This window comes from Triticum aestivum, chromosome 7B, assembly GCF_018294505.1.
Source record: "Triticum aestivum cultivar Chinese Spring chromosome 7B, IWGSC CS RefSeq v2.1, whole genome shotgun sequence".
Classification (NCBI taxonomy): Eukaryota; Viridiplantae; Streptophyta; class Magnoliopsida; order Poales; family Poaceae; genus Triticum; species Triticum aestivum.
The window spans coordinates 63,242,254-63,256,479 of record NC_057813.1 but is presented as its reverse complement, the minus strand read 5'-3'; positions in this window follow the sequence as shown (position 1 = coordinate 63,256,479).

Sequence of the window (14,226 nt, the reverse complement as noted above, 5' to 3'; positions counted from 1 at the left end):
GTTTCTTGAGAAAGCAAAGTTGAAAGATGATGGTAGCAATTACACGGACTGGGTCCGTAACCTGAGGATCATCCTCATTGCTGCACAGAAAAGTTACGTCCTGGAAGCACCGCTGGGTGCCAGGCCTGCTGCTGATGCAACTGACGATGTTAAGAACGTCTGGCAGAGCAAAGCTGATGACTACTCTATAGTTCAGTGTGCCATGCTTTACGGCTTAGAACCGGGTCTTCAATGACGTTTTGAACGTCGTGGAGCATATGAGATGTTCCAGGAGTTGAAGTTAATATTTCAAGCAAATGCCCGGATTGAGAGATATGAAGTCTCCAATAAGTTCTACAGCTGCAAGATGGAGGAGAATAGTTCTGTTAGTGAGCATATACTCAAAATATCTGGGTATAATAATCACTTGATTCAACTGGGAGTTAATCTTCCGGATGATAGCGTCATTGACAGAATTCTCCAATCACTGCCATCAAGCTACAAGAGCTTTGTGATGAACTATAATATGCAAGGGATGAACAAGACTATTCCCGAGCTCTTCACAATGCTAAAAGCTGCAGAGGTAGAAATCAAGAAGGAGCATCAAGTGTTGATGGTCAACAAGACCACTAGTTTCAAGAAAAAGGGCAAAGGGAAGAAAAAGGGGAACTTCAAGAAGAACAGCAAGCAAGTTGTTGCTCAAGAGAAGAAACCCAAGTCTGGACCTAAGCCTGAAACTGAGTGCTTCTACTGCAAGCAGACTGGTCACTGGAAGCGGAATTGCCCCAAGTATTTGGCGGATAAGAAGGATGGCAAAGTGAACAAAGGTATATGTGATATACATGTTATTGATGTGTACCTAACTAGAGCTCGTAGTAGCACCTGGGTATTTGATACTGGTTCTGTTGCTAATATTTGCAACTCGAAACAGGGACTACGGAATAAGCGAGCACTGACCAAGGACGAGGTGACGATGCGCGTGGGAAACGGTTCCAAAGTCAATGTGATCGCGGTCGGCACGCTACCTCTACATCTACCTTCGGGGTTAGTTTTAGACCTGAATAATTGTTATTTGGTGCCAGCGTTGAGCATGAACATTATATCTGGATCTTGTTTGATGCGAAACGGTTATTTATTTAAATTAGATAATAATGGTTGTTCTATTTATATGAGTAATATCTTTTATGGTCATGCACCCTTGAAGAGTGGTCTATTTTTATTAAATCTCGATAGTAGTGATACACATATTCATAGTGTTGAAACCAAAAGATGCAGAGTTAATAATGATAGTGCAACTTATTTGTGGCACTGCCGTTTGGGTCATATCGGTGTAAAGCGCATGAAGAAACTCCATACTAATGGGCTTTTGGAATCACTTGATTATGAATCACTTGGTACTTGCGAATCGTGCCTTATGGGCAAGATGACTAAAACGCCGTTCTTCGAAACTATGGAGCGAGCAACTGATTTGTTGGAAATCATACATACTGATGTTTGTGGCCCAATGAATGTTGAGGCTCGCGGCGGGTATCGTTATTTTCTCACCTTCACAGATGATTTGAGCAGATATGGGTATATCTACTTGATGAAACACAAGTCTGAAACATTTCAAAAGTTCAAAGAATTTCAGAGTGAAGTGGAAAATCATCGTAACAAGAAAATAAAGTTTCTACGATCTGATCGTGGAGGAGAGTATTTGAGTTATGAATTTGGCCTACACTTGAAACAATGTGGAATAGTTTCGCAACTCACGCTACCTGGAACACCACAACGAAATGGTGTGTCCGAACGTCGTAATCGTACTTTACTTGATATGGTGCGATCTATGATGTCTCTTACTGATTTACCGCTATCGTTTTGGGGTTATGCTTTAGAGACGGCCACATTCACGTTAAATAGGGCACCATCAAAATCCGTTGAGACGACGCCTTATGAACTGTGGTTTGGCAAGAAACCAAAGTTGTCGTTTCTTAAAGTTTGAGGCTGCGATGCTTATGTGAAGAAACTTCAACCAGATAATCTCGAACCTAAATCGGAGAAATGTGTCTTCATAGGATACACAAAAGAGACTATTGGGTACACCTTCTATCACAGATCCGAAGGCAAGACATTCGTTGCTAAGAATGGATCCTTTCTAGAGAAGGAGTTTCTCTCGAAAGAAGTGAGTGAGAGGAAAGTAGAACTTGATGAGATAACTGTATCTACTCCCTTATTGGGAAATAGTTCATCACGAGAACCAGTTGCTGTGAAAACTACACCAATTAGTGAGGAAGCTAATGATAATGATCATGAAACTTCAGATCAAGTTTCTACTGAACCTCGTAGGTCTACCAGAGTAAGATCCGCACCAGAGTGGTACGGTAATCCTATTCTGGAAGTCATGTTACTTGACCATGATGAACCTACGAACTATGAGGAAGCGATGATGAGCCCGGATTCCGCAAAATGGCTAGAAGCCATGAAATCTGAGATGGGATCCATGTATGAAAACAAAGTATGGACTTTGGTTGACTTGCCCGATGATCGGCAAGCCATTGAGAATAAATGGATCTTTAAGAAGAAGACTGACGCTGATGGTAATATAACTGTCTATAAAGCTCGACTTGTTGCAAAAGGTTTTCGACAAGTTCAAGGGGTTGACTACGATGAGACTTTCTCACCCGTAGCGATGCTTAAGTCCGTCCGAATCATGTTAGCTATTGCTGCATTTCATGATTATGAAATTTGGCAAATGGATGTCAAGACTGCATTCTTGAATGGATTTCTAGAAGAAGAGTTGTATATGATGCAGCCGGAAGGTTTTGTTGATCCAAAAGGTGCTGACAAAGTGTGCAAGCTCCAGCGTTCCATTTATGGACTGGTGCAAGCATCTCGGAGTTGGAATAAACGCTTTGATAGTGTGATCAAAGCATATGGTTTTATACAGACTTTTGGAGAAGCCTGTATTTACAAGAAAGTGAGTGGGAGCTCTGTAGCATTTCTAATTTTATATGTAGACGACATATTATTAATTGGAAATGATATAGAATTTCCGGATAGCATAAAAGGATACTTGAATAAAAGTTTTTCAATGAAAGACCTCGGTGAAGCTGCTTACATATTGGGCATCAAGATCTATAGAGATAGATCAAGACGCTTAATAGGACTTTCACAAAGCACATACCTTGACAAAATTTTGAAAAAGTTCAAAATGGATCAGGCAAAGAAAGGATTCTTGCCTGTGCTACAAGGTGTGAAGTTGAGTCAAACTCAATGCCCGATCACAGCAGAAGATAGAGAGAAAATGAAAAATGTTCCCTATGCTTCAGCCATAGGCTCTATCATGTATGCAATGCCGTGTACCAGACCTGACATATGCTTCGCAATAAGCTTGGCAGGAAGGTACCAAAGTAATCCAGGAGTGAATCACTGGACAACGATCAAGAACATCCTGAAATACCTGAAAAGGACTAAGGATATGTTTCTCGTATATGGAGGTGACAAAGAGCTAGTCGTAAACGGTTACGTCGATGCAAGCTTTGACACTGATCCGGACGATTCTAAATCGCAAACCGGATACGTGTTTTTATTAAACGGTGGAGCTGTAAGTTGGTGCAGTTCTAAACAAAGCGTCGTAGCGGGATCTACATGTGAAGCGGAGTACATAGCTGCTTCGGAAGCAGCAAATGAAGGAGTCTGGATGAAGGAGTTCATTTCCGATCTAGGTGTCATACCTAGTGCATCGGGACCAATGAAGATCTTCTGTGACAATACTGGTGCAATTGCCTTGGCAAAGGAATCCAGATTTCACAAGAGGACCAAGCACATCAAGAGACGCTTCAATTCCATTCGGGACCAAGTCCAAGTGGGAGACATAGAGATTTGCAAGATACATACAGATCTGAATGTTGCAGACCCGTTGACTAAGCCTCTCTCACGAGCAAAACATGATCAGCACCAAGACTCCATGGGTGTTAGAATCATCACTATGTAATCTAGATTATTGACTCTAGTGCAAGTGGGAGACTGAAGGAAATATGCCCTAGAGGCAATAATAAAGTTATTATTTATTTCCTCATATCATGATAAATGTTTATTATTCATGCTAGAATTGTATTAACCGGAAACATGATACATGTGTGAATACATAGACAAACATAAAGTCACTAGTATGCCTCTACTTGACTAGCTCATTAATCAAAGATGGTTATGTTTCCTAACCATAGACATGTGTTGTCATTCGATTAATGGGATCACATCATTAGGAGAATGATGTGATTGACATGACCCATTCCGTTAGCCTAGAACTTGATCGTTTAGTATGTTGCTATTGCTTTCTTCATGACTTATACAAAGTTCCTGCAACTATGAGATTGTGCAACTCACGTTTACCGGAAGAACACTTTGTGTGCTACCAAACGTCACAACGTAACTGGGTGATTATAAAGGTGCTCTACAGGTGTTTCCGAAGGTACATGTTGGGTTGGCATAATTCGAGATTAGGTTTTGTCACTCCGATTATCGGAGAGGTATCTCTGGGCCCTCTCGGTAATACTCATCACCTAAGCCTTGCAAGCATTGTAACTAATGAGTTAGTTATAAGATGATGTGTTACAGAACGAGTAAAGAGACTTGTCGGTAACGAGATTGAACTAGGTATTGGATACCGACGATCAAATCTCGGGCAAGTAACATACCGATGACAAAGGGAACAACGTATGTTGTTATGCGGTTTGACCGATAAAGATCTTCGTAGAATATGTAGGAACCAATATGGGCATCCAGGTTCCGCTATTGGTTATTGACCGAGAATGGTTCTAGGTCATGTCTACATAGTTCTTGAACCCGTAGGGTCCGCACGCTTAACGTTACGATGACAGTTTTATTATGAGTTTATAAGTTTTGATGTACCGAAGTTTGTTCGGAGTCCTGGATGTGATCACGGACATGACGAGGAGTCTCGAAATGGTCGAGACATAAAGATTGATATATTGGAAGCCTATGTTTGGACATCGGAAAGGTTCCGGGTGAAATCGGGATTTTACCGGAACACCGGGGGGTTACCGGAACCCTCCCGGGGGTTAATGGGTCTTAGTGGGCCATGAGGGAGAAGAGGAGGGCCGGCCAGGGCAGGCCGCGCGCCCCCTCCCCCCCTAGTCCGAATAGGACAAAGAAGGGGGGGGGCGGCGCCCCCCTTTCCTCTTTCTCCTCCCCGCTTTCCTTCTCCACCAAGGCAAGAGGGGGGAGTCCTACTCCCGGTGGGAGTAGGACTCCTCCAGGCGCACCCCAAGGGGGCCGGCCGCACCTCCCCCTCCCTCCTTTATATACGGGGGCAGGGGGCACCCCATAACACACAAGTTGATCTACGAATCGTTCCTTAGCCGTGTGCGGTGCCCCCCTCCACCATATTCCACCTCGGTCATATCATCGCGGAGTTTAGGCGAAGCCCTGCGCCGGTAGAACATCATCATCGTCACCACGTCGTCGTGCTGACGGAACTCATCCCCGAAGCTTTGCTGGATCGGAGCCCGGGGATCGTCATCGAGCTGAACGTGTGCTGAACTCGGAGGTGCCGTACGTTCGGTGCTTGGATCGGTCGGATCGTGAAGACGTATGACTACATCAACCGCGTTGTCATAACGCTTCCGCTTACGGTCTACGAGGGTACGTGGACGAACACTCTCCCCTCTTGTTGCTATGCCATCACCATGATCTTGCGTGTGCGTAGGAAATTTTTTGAAATTACTACGTTCCCCAACAGGTAAAGCCACAATCGAGATCTCGGGGGGGTATACCTTCCGTTGTTCGACGGACAGAGGCAGAACCGGACCCTCACACAACTCCCGCAACTCAGGCATGATCTCCAGCACCGGAGTCACAACCACATCATTGTCCAGTCCCTCAGAGGCTGACGACGGAGAACATGCTCTAGCACGAGGGGAGAAACGACCATGAAGCTCGGCACCCATCCCGACCTCAAAGGTGTCAACAGGCACAACCAAAGGACGCAATACATGAGCAGTCTGCAACACAGGCGGTGCCGTGGAGAGATCGCCAAGTGCAGCCTCAACACGCTCCATGAAGCTCTCCATCCGCAACATCCAACCTTGCATGGAGTCAATGACATTACGAAGAGGCTGGACCGTTTCTTGAAGTTGGAGGGATGTCATACCAAGGAGCATAGAGCGCAACAGCTTGGCCTGCCGCTCCAAGGCAGGCCGCACAGGGAAATCCGTCGAGGCCATAGAGCTAGCAGGAGCAGCAACAATTGATGCCCAAGAATCACAACAAAATGTCTTCGAGAGGGGCGAGGGTTCTTTCTGGACCTTGCAAGGAGCTAGAGCTTGTTGGTGCCCGGGGAGGCGTGGCAACAGTGACACGGTAGGGCTTCCCAAAAAGCTGAGGGGACGCTAGGGATTGCGGCACTCACGTGCTCGATGACCATTCTCAAGGCACCGAGAACACCTAAAAGGATCTCGACAAACCGCTGCACGGTGACCAGGAAGGAGGCATCTGCAACATCTACCACGAAGCCAAGCAGGGACAGGACGGGGAGCCAATGCAGGGACCAGAGAGTCTAGGCGTTGCATGTGTCGCCGCGGCAGCACCTCCTGCCAATCTCCGCACGCATCCGCATCACACGTCACACCCGACTGAGTAGTCGGAACTGGGTATTTGGCAGCCGGCGGTGGCGTCCGTGGGGCTATTTCATCATCATCTTCGTCGTGAGTAAGGGAGCTCCATGAAACATATCGCTCCGGGTCCAGACCCGATGCAGTGCCGACAGGTGTTGAGGACGGCGTCACTTCCACAGTACTCGAGGTCGATGTAGCGCAGCCAGCAGCAGTTGTAGATGGCGCTTCAGCAGGAGCAGCCGGTGGTGACGACGGGACTTCCGCAGGGCCCAAGGACGACGTAGCAGCACCGGCAATAGCCGGGGACGGCTCACGCGCACCCACAGTAGCAGTCAGGGTTGACTGCGTGGCGCAGGCAGAAGTGGCGTCACCAGAGCCCGTGGACGGGAGACACACAAGCCGCAGCGGCGGCTGGGACCCAAGCCCGCCATCCATCAGGCCAGGGGCACAGGGATCCGGAGCAGCACACTCTATGCCCAGGGTGGACACTGCGGCGACGCCGGGCAGGGGAGGATGCGCCGCCGGAGATGCTGCCACAACCGGCCTCGGCGGGAGTCCCATGCCGGCGCGGGACAAGCGGCCACCAGCTGCGAGGTCGGCCTTGCGGGAGGCAAGAGCAGCCGCGGCCATCGCGGCGGCAGCAGTCGACGAGGTCGAAGAAGATGAGGCGGACGCGACTGCCATGGGCAGCACCTTGAGAGCCTTGAGGGGAGAAGGAGTGCACCAGAGAGAGGACGCGGAGAGCTGCCCGGGTCTGGTCGCGGCGGTTGAAATGGCGGCCGGAGGGAGGAGATCAAGGCGGCTCCGCCGGCCGCGAGCGCTGGGTCGCGGGAGCCATCGCGGGCGCTGCTAGATACAACTGCTTCTTCCCTGTCATGTTATGGTATATAACATCATCATGTACTTCCATTTAGTGTCATATGGATTGTTCAGACATTGTCAAAGCCTTAATTTGTTCTTTCACAAACTTTGCTTTTACTGGTTGCATCTCAAGTAACATGGTAGGTTTGTTAGTTATGATTCAATCACCTTCAATCTCAAGTAATACCAGTGGATCTGGAAGGAAATAAATTTGTTCTGTGACCAAGGTGTCAGACAAAGCTACTCACAATGCTTTTTGAAAGCCATGAAAGTGATTTGCAGAAGAAGTTGTTCACTTTAACTAGCCAAATCGAAGATAAAAAAAAGGCACTGGATCCAACGACTGCAAAAATAATATAAATGGTGGCTCTGTTTCACAGGTGACTCCCTCCGTTCTTCTTCATGAGCCCATTATGTATCTACCCATCGGTTGACCTCTTACCCTTAATAATTGACTTGCATTTCACCAATATGTGTTACAAATTTTCTTGCCAACAACAGATTCTTGATAAATTGGCCATCAGAATTCCAAAGATATTACCATACTGGTCCCTCTATTTTAGATATAGTAGAACACACAATAGATTTACCATCATAAGTGATAAAGCTTGTTCCACTCCGGGCTTTTATGATATGAACATTCACTAATTTTGTATCTAGCCTTAGTTTCTCTATATTGATAAAATATAATACCACTATGGAAATAAGATCATGTCCTGAACATGTTTTTAACAAGTCTTGTCTTTTTATAAAGACCTCGAGCGTGCTTCACTTGTTTTTGGTTTGAGGCAACCAGCTGGGCCCATATATACATAGAAGAAGGGCCATTTACTTTGTTCCATACCTGATAGACAGCGAGCACGGCTGACTTAAAATTTCTGGTTCACTTCTCTGTTTCAAACAGGGCCCAGTGGTGCTAGATGAGGCGTCGTTCTACTACGAAGCTCCGGTCAACAAGAACTTCTCCAAGAAAGGTATTTTCCTTTCATTCTTTCTGCCTACGTACAACCTTTGGTTATTCAACACCTCTGATTTTAGAGAGGATTTTTCATCCACTATGGATGACAATGGGGTGTATGACCGAGTCTCGCTTGTGTTTACATCATCTGTTAGCAAAACAATCTATCCAACTGTCCAGGTTAAGCAGACAAAAACACTTCTAAAATATCAGTCATACATCTTGAGAATTAGCAACAATTTTTGGTCCTTTGCTAGAAGCTCCAGATCAACATGGACCACTTTTAGTTCAGTCATGTATGAGTCCAATTTCACCAGAATTTTTTATAAATTAATATATATTCAGTTTCAGAAACATTAGCCATTGTAACCAGACTTTATTATGGAATTCCAAAGATATTACCATACTGGTCCCTCTATTTTAGATATAGCAGAACACACAATAGATTTAAACATCGTAAGTGATAAAGTTTGTTCCACTTCGGGCTTTTATGATACGAACATTCACTAAATTTGTATCTAGCCTCAGTTTCTCTATATTCATAAAATATAATACCACTATGGAAATAAGATCATGTCGTGAACATGTTTTTAACAAGTCTTGTCTTTTTATAAAGACCTCGAGCGTGCTTCACTTGTTTTTGGTTTGAAGCAACCAGCTAGGCCCATATATACATAGAAGAAGGGTCATTTACTTTGTTCCATACCTGATAGACAGCGAGCACGGCTGACTTAAAATTCCTGGTTCACTTCTCTGTTTCAAACAGGGCGCAGTGGTGCTAGAGATACACATTTATGGTTCATCCCTGATCTATATGAACAGAGAAACTATCATCTCCTTTTTTGTATATTATTCACATATAGTGTCTCATTTATTTGGTTGCTTCCTTGTATATTTAATTTATGTTGTTGGCATTCAGTATGTTTCATGAGCTATCAGAGAAGGTCATTTCCTAAATGTTATATGCTCATTCAATGCGTTTATTGTTGTACAATCACACACTTCTTGTTTAGCTGTACACTGTTTGATAGCGTAATCAAGTTTGTTAGTACTATGCGCCTCTTGCATTCCTCTGTTTTTTAAACATATTGGCTTCTATACAATCAATTGAAATGGATGTGCAGAACAAACATCAGGAAATAGTAGTAACTAGCTACTTCTGGGTACCAATTTTTCTTTTCTGAATTATCAGATACCTTTTTTTCATTCATAAGTACTTCGTCGGCTATGTAGAGTATTAATTCTTTTTTATTCATGTATGAACGTCTGTAGTTTTACGGTCGAGTATTAAATGTATGTATTACTGGATTGGACAGTTTGTTGCTGTTACGCTCCTTCTCTCCCTTTCCCCAAGCGCTCAAGGAGCAGCGACAAGAGCAACACAGCCCGTCAACGCGTTTGGCCCTCTTTGAGGTACACACACTCCTATCTTCCTTCTCCTGCGCTTCGTCCCATTCTGTATGTGCGGTTTCTCCACCTTCGTTCTATGACACGGATTGGTTATGTGTGATGCCTCGGTGGATTAGGATATGAAATTAATGCTAGATGTAACCAATCTCACCTTTGCATATTTCCTTGTTGAAAGAAAATTGAACCATGTCTGAATCTGCACCCATTATGTTGATTGCTAATTTTCTTCATGATCCTATCATGGTTTGGATTGTTGTGGCTTCCAAGCAATTATATAACAGGAGCAAGGTTTTATAGCATGGCCCATGACCTCTTCCATTAGCTTTGGATGAATGTTGTTATATAACCATTTTGTATGACATTCAGAAGGCGTCTCTGCCCTTTCCCCTTTGTTTGTGAATGGCCTTATGTTTTGCATGTATATTCTCCATTAAAACACTTTGTTCTACTTGCTCCTGCCTCATTCTTTTAGATATAAAATACTGAAATAGAACATGACTAATTGGGTTTCTATATTTAATTTCAGTTTACGGTGGTGGAAATTCACATTCTTTTTCAAAAGCATATTTAATGTGTTTATCCTACATTATCTATGACAGGTCGATAAAAGATGTATATGTTATTGGTTCTTGCTCATGCTCTTTTCTTATGTCTGTGTTCAGGCCTAACCTCGCCAAACTTTTCTACACTTCACATCATGAGGGAATGAAGGTAAGTAGGTAAATTGGCGACAACATATCATATTGCTTCAAGTATTAGTCAGTACTAATTTGCAGTAGTGTAATAACCCCATCATTCTGTCAGCCAGACATTGAGTTGACTCTGGACTCAATTAGAAGTATTTCAATTTCTCATAAGTTGGTTAAAACTATTAGTGGTGTAGTATCCAATCATTCTGTTAGCCAAACATTGAGCTGGTCATGGACTCGGTCAAAAGTATTTGAATTTCTCAAATAATCTTTGTGCTTACTTACTTTTATCTGACTATGTTATGAAAAGGACCAGTAATTACTTATGTGATCGTGCGATGTTATCTCAATGATTTGAAAGCACATAAGATGCCATGAGTTAGGATGGACATAACCATGCCCTCTGAAACAGTCACCAAAATTTAAGGAAGTTCATACATGTGTCTTCATTTTTATGGATTAGGAGGACCACCTATTACCCACTGTCCAAAACCTTTCATAGGGGTTCAGTGCATGAATTGTTTTCTTGCTATACATAAAACACACTATATTAATAATTTGGCTAACACGAGATGTCTTTCAGCAGATGCGTCCATCACAACACTCAAGCAAATCAGATGATAAGGTGTTTGGAGCAAGCTAATCATAGCCAACTACATAGTTTAGTACTATGTTGTATTAAAGCAGTGTAAACAACTTATATGGCCTGCTTTTGGTATATGGTATCAAACCTTGACCTTTAGGTATTTCATGCTACATTTTTTAACAAATGCACCAATGGTTTGTAACGAGATTTGATGTTTTGCATTGAACCATTACTGTTGTAAGTAAATATTATCTTCTGCTTTTTGAGTAATACTACCAGGTGTTGAATCGTTAGACTGAATAGATGTATACCGTACTACCGAATTAGCTAAAACGGGACCAGATGGGGTGCGGCAGGCCGCAATATCTTGCTATTTTTATATTTGCAATGCTTTAATTATTGTATTACTGAATCGAATATAAATTGTACCCGGCAGCGGTGCTGCCGGGTGCGGCAAGCCGCATTTCCTACCTAGTATGATTAATAAACTATCTAGATAGCAAGGTTGCAATGGGTCACGTGGCTGGTAGGCTCGCTCAAAAGACTAATGGCTCCCGAGGTCAATCACGTTCTGGCTATTATCAAAAGCCGTGGGCCCATTTTCCACGTCCAAAAAAAACGCCATGGGCCCAATGGCTTGGAACTATGTATTCTTTTTTGCATGTTATACGTGTCCCATTCATGTTATAAAGATCAAAGTATAAGTTACGTAAGAACCGACATGACAAAACTGGAAAGATAATAGAACATCTCTGAATTTGACACCAGTGTCCGTCACCTGCCTCCGGCACTACCATAGCAGCCAAAAAAAAAAAACTACGCTTATTTGTTTGTTCCTAATTTCATGAGATGAGTACATTCCGTAAGATATTCATTTTTTACCAACTACTATTGCCTTTAGTCCGGCCAAGTTTGACATTCATGAATTAATACCGGTCAAACACTCTGCCCATTACAAAGTATAGTGTATATACATTTTCCACGAATCAAGCTTTGAAAAGTTTGATTGAATTTGTAAAAAAAATATCAACATCACTAATACAACATAAACAGAATCTAAAAATATATTCCATGATGTATTGAATCATATTGATTGAGCATTAGACGTAGACATTCCTCTCTATAAACTTAATCAAACATTATTCTTCTTGAGTTTTGAAAAAAAAAATAAAAAAAGATAGATCCAAGGGCACTACCATCCGTGGATGTATTTTTATAGAAGGAGCCCACCCGGATAAGATCGCGGAAATTCACTCATAACATGAGTCAAACCCCGGTCTGCAAAGATGCACCACCGTGACCTTGCCACTGAACTATTGCCCAGCTCCCAAATCTATATACACTGTAATTTTTAATGGCAGGAGTATAATGGTTCTAGAGTAGAATTTTGTCCTAAAAATGTTTTGTTATCGCCATCCAGATCATAAGGCATGGGGAATCTACAGAAATATTTACTATCATCTAGAAGAACAAACAATTTTTATATAAAACGTTCTAATAGAGAAAGGCATTTTGGAGCTCGGCCTCCATGGAGGCTGCTTTTTTTGAAAAATTCGAAATTCATATTTTTTTGGTTTCAAAAAAAATATGGAAAAAATTATACAAGGACACAAGGATGTGATGCATCTGCGTGTAAAATTTCAGAATGAAATATCTTGAGATGCGATCCGTGCAAAAGAACAAATTCATAGACTTTTGGGATGAATAGTATCATGTGTTAAAAAGTCATAGATTTGTCTTTTTCGCACAGCCCTCATTTCAACTTATTTCGTCCTGAAAATTTACACACATGTGTGTTATGCCTCCATATATGTATGTATTTTTTCAGAATTTTTTAAAATGTAAAACATGAATTTTGTTGAATTTTGAATTTTTCAAAAACCGGCATCCATGGAGGCCGAGCTCCAAAAGCCATTTTCGTTTCTAATATCCATACTAGCCATGCCCGCGCGGCGGCATGCCGCGCCTATTAATACGTTGTGCGAGAAATTCTAAATAACTACTCAGTTTTTCCTTGTTCACTTTTTTTTATCGCATGGAGGATGTAGGAATCTTCATTGATTGACTTGTATGAAATGTTGTAGAGATTATGTACCAGTAGAAAGAGGTTCTTGCAATAAATATCTTGCTATGAAGTTCATATGCCCCCACTGTAATGATAACGGGGGGAAATCTCATCCTCTTTTATGATAAGGTAGGAATAGATGTTTCGGATGACTGATCCTTGTCTCTTTCTTTAGCAACATTGAAATCCTCATGGCCTTCAAAAAAAATCCTCATGGACCTTTAGGAATTCAGACTTGTGTAAGAACCAGGCCATATAGGAGATATCCTAATATTGACCAAACAAATAAGCAGAGTGATGAAGGGAACTTTCCAAACAAAATTCAGTGCAACACATAATGTGTTTTTCTTTTTACTCAAGTAGCTGAAGCAGGCTGAATAGTCTATACCCTAGTAGAGAAGAAGAACAAAGACGTGCTGATCCTATGTGTACTGTAGATACATAAGTTTTAAGGGTGCTATGATCAGGGAAAAACTAATATGCAAAGGCAATATGGCCAGAATGATAAATAAAAAGTAACATTTTTCCAATGAGAAGCAGGTATCGCTGATATATGTAGATCAGAGGTGATTTATCTATATCACACCTATGTTCAGTAGCAAATCAAGTATATTTGTCAAAAAAGCTAATGCAAACATATAATGTGTTGTGCTAATCACTAACAGGGAAAGTAGGTGCTACCGCGCTCTGCAATAGGCAACAACCAAGAGATACGACCAAGGATAATATGTGCAGAAGAAATAACAACACCTATAACAACATAAAAGGCTGACTGTACCGTGAGGTAAAAGAAATAATCAGTATCTAACTGAGCCATAAATCAGAGAAGGATATAATCATAAGTAACTCAATTTTTCTTCATTGTGCATTATTTCTTGTAGCATTGGCAACACGATCAGTTGTTTCAACTTGCATCATTTCTGCGGGGTAGGTCGACGACCTTCAGGCGGCACACGGACCTCCCACTGAACCTGAACGCCGCAGGACTGATGCAGGTGCCGTTGCCGCACGTAATCATGAATTGAAATTAACACAACCTATAGCCGCCAAGGTTGAATTCGGAC